Source organism: Tupaia chinensis, unplaced genomic scaffold, assembly GCF_000334495.1.
Source record: "Tupaia chinensis unplaced genomic scaffold, TupChi_1.0 Scaffold000209_1, whole genome shotgun sequence".
Lineage (NCBI taxonomy): Eukaryota > Metazoa > Chordata > Mammalia > Scandentia > Tupaiidae > Tupaia > Tupaia belangeri.
Genome location: NW_006159684.1, coordinates 105,266 through 112,404, shown reverse-complemented (window position 1 = coordinate 112,404; position 7,139 = coordinate 105,266). Strand labels below are relative to the sequence as shown.

Below are 7,139 nucleotides of genomic sequence, written 5' to 3'. Positions count from 1 at the left end.
AGGAAAAAAAGAAGGGGAAACAAAAACAACAACAACAAAAAAAAAAAAAAAAGACAAGAAACTAAGAAAAAGAGAAAAAAATGAAGAGGAAAACTTTTAAATAAAACTAAAAAAATTAATATTCAAAAAATTTCAGTAAAACCCCCAAATTAGAAAACTGCGTGATGCACTTGCATGAAATAGCTTAATCGCAGGAGCCATGGAGCTGTCTCTTGAAGAAGGCCTGTTCTGTTCCCTTCTGCCTCTCTTGGGTTGGAAAGGGGAGACGGAAGGAGAGGGAATTATTAACAAGATAAAGGGCTAGGAGGGGCCAACAGGCCCAGAAAGATGCCTCACCTTAAAAAAATTCTGAAAAGCAAAAATTAAAAAAAGAGAGGAGAAAGAGACAGAGAAAGAGGTAGAGAAAGACAAAGACAGATACAGAGAGAGGAGGCCTGAAAGGGATCTTCCTACCATGCGAGTTTTGTATGTTGGAGGCCGAATTATCAGTGGGGCCTCTTCATTTCTCTGTTTCCCCCAAAATGACTAGATCCTGTGTGCCATTTTTAAGCATTAGACCTGTAATGCTGCATAAAAGAGGATCATCTTCCTGGATTATAATTAATCTTTTAAAGCCTATGTGAATCAATAATCCATGCACAACATATATTTATAAACTCTTAGGCACAAAGGACAAGCACATAATTAAATTTGTTGTATAAATCAAAGATAAGAGCTAGCGGATGGTGTTGTGGTTAAGGTGCTTGATTCCCACATGAACAACCAGTGTTTGAGTCCAGACTCAGTGGCTTGAAACTCATGCCAAGTTTGTGTGCCTCCATGCCCAAAATCCCAAGAGGGAAATGGAGAAGGGATTGTGGTACAGCCGTTCCCCCGCAGGGGGTGATTTTCTCTCTCTGTTTCTTTGGTGAGTGCATGCATCCTATAGCAAAAATCTCTCTGTAAAAAATAAAAAAAAAATAAATAAATAATTTAGAAAGAAAGAAATATATACATATAAAAATGTCAAGTTAATTTCCCACATTTATATTTTTATTGCCAATTATATTTGATAAATATTCTGAGTGTCTTTAGACATGACACTTAGAAAAATATGCAACTTTACAAAAGCAGCTTCCAAAGATACGACTGCAGATTATTCAGAATGATTCTCTTCCAAGAAACTAAGGACCAAAACAACAGTTATTTAAACAGGAAAAGGTTAATAATTTAGTACAACAGAGTGTTGTGTTACCCAGAGATTCAAGAGTTAGCATGATGTATTAATACCCTCATTGGAATCCAGGAATTTGAATTTTTAATTGTCACGTATTATTCTCTTCAGTGTCACAAGAAAATCTGTTGTCAGTCATTTTAAGGTGACTAAGAAACTACTCAGAGGAGCCAACAATGGAAGGAGTAAGTGACAGGGTCAGAAACCACTGGACGCTGAAGGCTCCTCTGCACAGCTGCTTCCACCAGCATGGCAGCCACCAGAGAGGTGGGCTGGGAGGAGCAGGAGCTGCTGTCTCCTCCTGGATGGGCACCCTTTGCAGTTGAAGCTGGCTGCCCTGGTGGAGGGTTTCATCACCTTAAATGGTTTTGTACCTATGAACAGCTGACTGTGTGAAAATTTAAGAGTTTTGAGCAGATTTATGATGGGTTCCTAGTGGCGTAATGTACACAGACTCCTGCTAGATCCCCTAAGTTCCTAGAGGACTGTTATGCTTTTCTAATGAGAGAGTTGCAAAGTTTCATAAAGAATGGCCATTATGGATAAGCAAAAAATCAAGGTACAACAATTGGACAGAATTTGTGAAGGTATTCGCTCCCAGATCATGAACCGCCCCTGCACCTTGGTCCCCCTGTGGCCTTGCTGGATGGCAGAGACTGCACCATGGAGATCACCATGATGAAGGACCTGGCCACCGGGGCCTTGTGGAATGTACAGTTCACTCAGGATATCCATGAGAAGGTTTTAAATGAAGCCATGGGTGCTATGATGTACCACACCATCACCATCAATAGTGAGGACCTGCAAGAAGTTCAAGGTCCTGAGAATGATCCTGCACATAATTAGTGGCTAAGACAACTTTTTTTTTTTTTCTGAAGTTTTTGCTGTAAGGTGCATGCAATCACCAGAAAGACAGAGAGAGTCAGAGAGAGAGAAAGCAAGAAACCACCCCCCTCCCCCAGAGTGGATGGTCACACCACAATCCCTTCTCCTCCATTCTAATCTGAATCTTGGGCATGCACGCACACATGACCGGCATGAGTTTTAAGCCACCGGGTCCGCGACACGAACCATGGTCAACTGCATGGGAGTCCAGCGACATAGCCATTACACTAACAGCTCGTCCCAGACAACTTTGACATCAAAGTTGCTAGTGAGTTCAGGATTGCCATGTGCAACGTTCCGTCTTCAGCTGTGGAGACTGCTAATTCCACCATCTGCCACATCCTCAATGTTACTGGAAAAACACGTGGCTATATTCCAGGTGCTATGGGAAGGCACCCAGGTGCAGAGTGTGGAGCACATCCCCGAAGTGGCCTCAGGAGCCGCCCAAATCCACAGATAGAAAATAGGTCTCATTGGCTCCAGTCTTACAGGGCAGGTGGTTGCCATTTGAGCCAAGGCCTTTGGATTCAGTATCCTATTTTATGACCCTTACTTGCAGGATGGGATAGAGCAGTCCCTGGGCATGCAGAGGGTCTACACCCTGCAAGACTTGCTATATCAGAGTGACTCAATGGACATAACCACCAGCTCATCAATGACTTTACTAGAAAGGAGATGAGGCAAGGCGCTTTCCTTGGTGACCCTCTGTGGCCTAGTGGATGATAAAACCTTAGCTCAAGCCCTCAAGGAGGGCAGAATACAAGGAGAAGCCCTTGATATGCTCAAATTGGAGCCTTTTAGCTTTGCTTAAGGTTGGCTGAAAGATGCACCAAATCTCATCTACATTTCTCACAAGGCCTGGTACAATAATCAAACTTCACTACACATGAGGGAGTCAGTGGCCATGGAGATCCACTGAATAATTACAGGTCACATCCCACAAAGTCTAAGAAACTTTGTGAACAAGAAATTCTATGTCACATCAGCTCCTTGGTCAGTAATAGACCAAGAAGCATTCATCTGAAGCTCATTGATGCCACATAACAGATATCCATCAGCCATCATGGGTGTGACTCAAGGAGGACTTCTAGAAGCTATGGAAAGGATTATTCCGAAGGCATACCAGTGATTCACAACCTCCCCACAGTGGCACCACCTTTTCAAGCTCTTTCTCACAACCAACCCACAAAACACAGGGACGATTGAGAATATCCCAACAAGTGTTAGCAGAGAATGCCGAAAGGTAATAAATCTGATGAACTTGAAACCAAGAGATAATGACAAATAGATGAACTAAGAGAAAAAGAATTTGACAGTCTTTTTAACTGATTCTGGACATATCCATCATTGATATTGCAGTGTTAAAACTATAAAAGCTTGTGACCAGCAGATGGTGTACTGGTTACATCACTGGACCCCCATGTAGTTGATCACGATTCACGTCTTGGACCCTGCTGCTTAAAACTCATGCCAGGTGCATGGGTGTGTGAGCGTGTGCCCAATGTCCTAGGAGGAGAATGTCGGTGAAGGGATGGTGACGTGGGGGTGATTTCTCGTGTTCTGCCTCTCTGTTTCTCCTGTAAGCGTACATGACCTATAGCAAAAAAACCTACCAGAAAAAAAAATTACAAAAGCTAGACAACTAAAGATGTTATCTACATATGAAAGTGCTGAAACCCTAGGATATGATTTATTAACAATGAACTTCTGTAGTGTGTGCCATGAGACAGACCACAGTTCGAATCCTGGACGTAGTGACTTGAAAAACATGCCATGTGTTTCTTCCAGCCCAACACCTAGCAAACCAAGAATCTATGTGCAGTTGAGGTGGGCCCAGCCCTGGCCTTTTAACTGAAAAGCCTCTGCCCCAAAACTCTTCTTACTGCCCAACATCTAGTGAACTGAAGTAGGGAGGTCTCTGTCTTATTTCTGTCTCTGTGTCTCTCTCTCCCTTTCTCTCTCTTTTTGGAGAGGTTTTTGCTATAGGGCATGTGCACTTGCCAGAAAGACAGAGAGAGACAGAGAGACAGAAAGTGAGAAATCACCCCCAAGGGGGGATGGCCACGCCGCAATCCCGTCTCCTCCATTCTCCTCTCGGGATCTTGGGCACGCACGCACACGCACCCGGCATAAGTTTTAAGCCACCGGGTCCGGGACACGAACTGCGGTCGACTACGTGGGAGTCCAGCGACATAGCCATTACGCTAACTGCTGGTCCCTCTCTCTCCCTTTCTCTTGAAATTTTTATTTTTTACATATTTTTTTAAACATCTGTAAGTACACTCTCTTGTCTCTGACTTCTTCTTCTTGCTAATTTCAGAATCCATGTGCATCTGAGGTGGGCCCAGCACTGCCTCTTTCATATTTTTTTGCCTTTAAAAAAATGTGTTCCTTTTTTTTTCTTTCTTTGTTTTACACTTTTGTCTTTTACTCGTTTTTCCTTTTCTTCCTACCTGACTTTTTTACCTTGATTCTCAGCTTCCACACATTTTGTGTCTAGACAGGTCTAGGTTCACCATAAGAAAACATATGTATACTTTTAGAGTCATAGAAAATCTCAATCCCCACTTTGTTGTTCAGCTTCCACCTACTAAGTGTCTGGAGAAGTCTAATAAAAAGTTGCCAAAATCTGAATACTTTTTGGGTTCTCATATTCCTCAACTCACACGGAATCTGTGTCACAAAGGAAAAAAACACAACACCGAAGAGTTTGCAGACATTTTCCTGTGTGCCTTTGATCACTCAAATTGATCTTGTAGAAATCAGGAAGAAACGAATAACCCTTCAGATGACTAAAAATCACCACAGGGGCACAAACAATATGTGAAACCAAGAAAATACCTCTCCTCCAAGAGTAAAGAATAATTCCTCTTCATCCACAGACAGTATAATGGAAATCATGGAAATGTCTGATAAAGAATTTAGAGTATTCATAATGTCAAAACTAATAGAGATGGGAGAGAAGAGAAACAATGAACACTAGAAGAAAAAAGCTGATGACTCCCAGGAGGTGAGAAATTTCTTGTGAGAACTGAAAGAGGAAATACACACCATAAAAAGAGTCAAATGGAATTGTTGGAGATGAAGGCTATAATACAGGAAATCAAAACCTCCTTTGAAATTATTAAAAGCAGACTAGATCATACATAAAATTGAATCTCAGATGTAGAAGACAGGATTGCTGGACTAGTAAAATCCACCATGAAGCCTGAGAAAATACCCCCCCCCGCCAAAATGAGAATAATATATGAGAAATACTAGATACCATTAAATGTGCAAACATCCAGATACTCTCTATCCCAGAAGGTGAAGAGACTAATAACGGCATTGACAATCTATTCCATGAAATCCTGGAAGAAAACTTCCTAAAGCTACAGAGGCATTCAAAGATCCAGGTCCAAGAAAAAAAAAGGACCCCAAATAGGATGAACACAAGAAGATCTTCTCCTAGACACGTTATAGCCAGAATGACCAAAACCACAAAGACAAGATACTCAGACTGGCAAGAGAAAAATGTCATGTTACCTACAAAAGATATCCCATAAGGCTAACAGCAGACCTCTCATTGGAAACAATGTGAGCAAGGAAAGAAGGAGAAAATGTATTCAAAGTGTTGGGTAAAAATGATTTCAACCAAGAATACTATACCCCACGAGATTATCCTTCATATGAGACAAAAAGACAAGACTATTCTTGAACAAACAAAACCTGAAAGAATTTACCAACACCACACCAACTCTCCAAGAAGTTCTGAAGGGAGTGCTATCCCAGGAAAACTAAAGTCAGACACACAGAAAGAAGAGTTCTAAAACAGCTAAAGAAATGACCAGCTTAATGGTAGGGACATGTACAGAGTTGAATACTATCTTCCAAATTTAAATGGAGAGATAAGAAGACCACAGCAGAAGATAAAGTACATGAGACTGAACTGGTGAAATAGCATTTTATGACTTTTGACTAAAACATTGCTGATTTTCTTGTAGGCTTTGTTGTCCGGTTTTAAGGAGTTTTGTCTTCTCTCAAGTTGTGGGCAGGTCTATGTACCTACCATTCAAACAAAATCCTAATCTGTTTCCTGGCTTTAAGTATTATGCAACATTCTTTTAACATTTTTTTATTTTGATTTTGTGATCAATGCAATGTGGGAAAGAATAAAGGAATGGAAAACAACTGCAGAAACCAGAGACAGGGTGGGAAGAGGATGGGAAATGGCAGAAGGTGAGAAGTAGGGGGGAATATATATATATATATACAAGAAAAAAGAAATAGAAAATTATTTCTTGATAATAACATGTATATTTAATCCATTTTACAGTGTATTCTGGCTTGAAAATTGCATTTTATAGGTTGTGGTGATGTCCGGTGAAAGTATGTAAAATAAATAAAAAAGAAAAGAAAACCTCAATTCCCACTGACCTGCTACAGAAAGGGAGAAACAATGCCTTCATAAATCTGAATTCAAATCTCTTTGGATTCTACATTGCAAAACAAAGTAGTAGAGAAATTGGCACAGAAGTGCCTCACAGTAAAGTGAAGCATACTAGCTTATAGTAGCAGAAATCTCCAACAAATTGTCCAAACATGAATATACCACCAAATGACTAAAAATCAGAGAAGAGAGACTGCCATGTGAGCAGAAGGGAGAAATACAGAGCTGCAATGAGTGCAGCTCATCTTTTCCCACACACACCTCTATTTTTGTTGAAAATCTGCCGTTCAGCTGAGGTGAACCTGTTCCCTAGAAACTGGGAGGCCTTTGTAATATCCAGTTCCATAGACAAAAGTGCAGGTTGACTGCTGAGGATCAGGGAAGCAGAACTGCAGAAATATTGTAGGTTATCTCCTCCCGCACACCTCTAACACTCGGAATTAACTCCAAAAAAGTATGAAGTAATGTATAATCCATCAGATGACCAGAAACGACCACAGAGGCACACAAAATATGGGAAACAAAGAAAATATCTCTCCTCCAAGGGGGAAGAACAGTCCTTCACCATCGATAGATTGTACAGTGGAATTCGTGGAAATGTCAGATAAAGAA

At 40.9% G+C, this 7,139-nt stretch overlaps 1 pseudogene; it reads left to right on the top strand.

Moving 5' to 3' along the window:
• Positions 1 to 1,742: 1,742 nt before the first annotated feature.
• On the top strand, positions 1,743 to 3,325 carry LOC102484988 (C-terminal-binding protein 2 pseudogene; annotated as a pseudogene).
• The last annotated feature ends 3,814 nt before the right edge of the window (positions 3,326 to 7,139 follow it).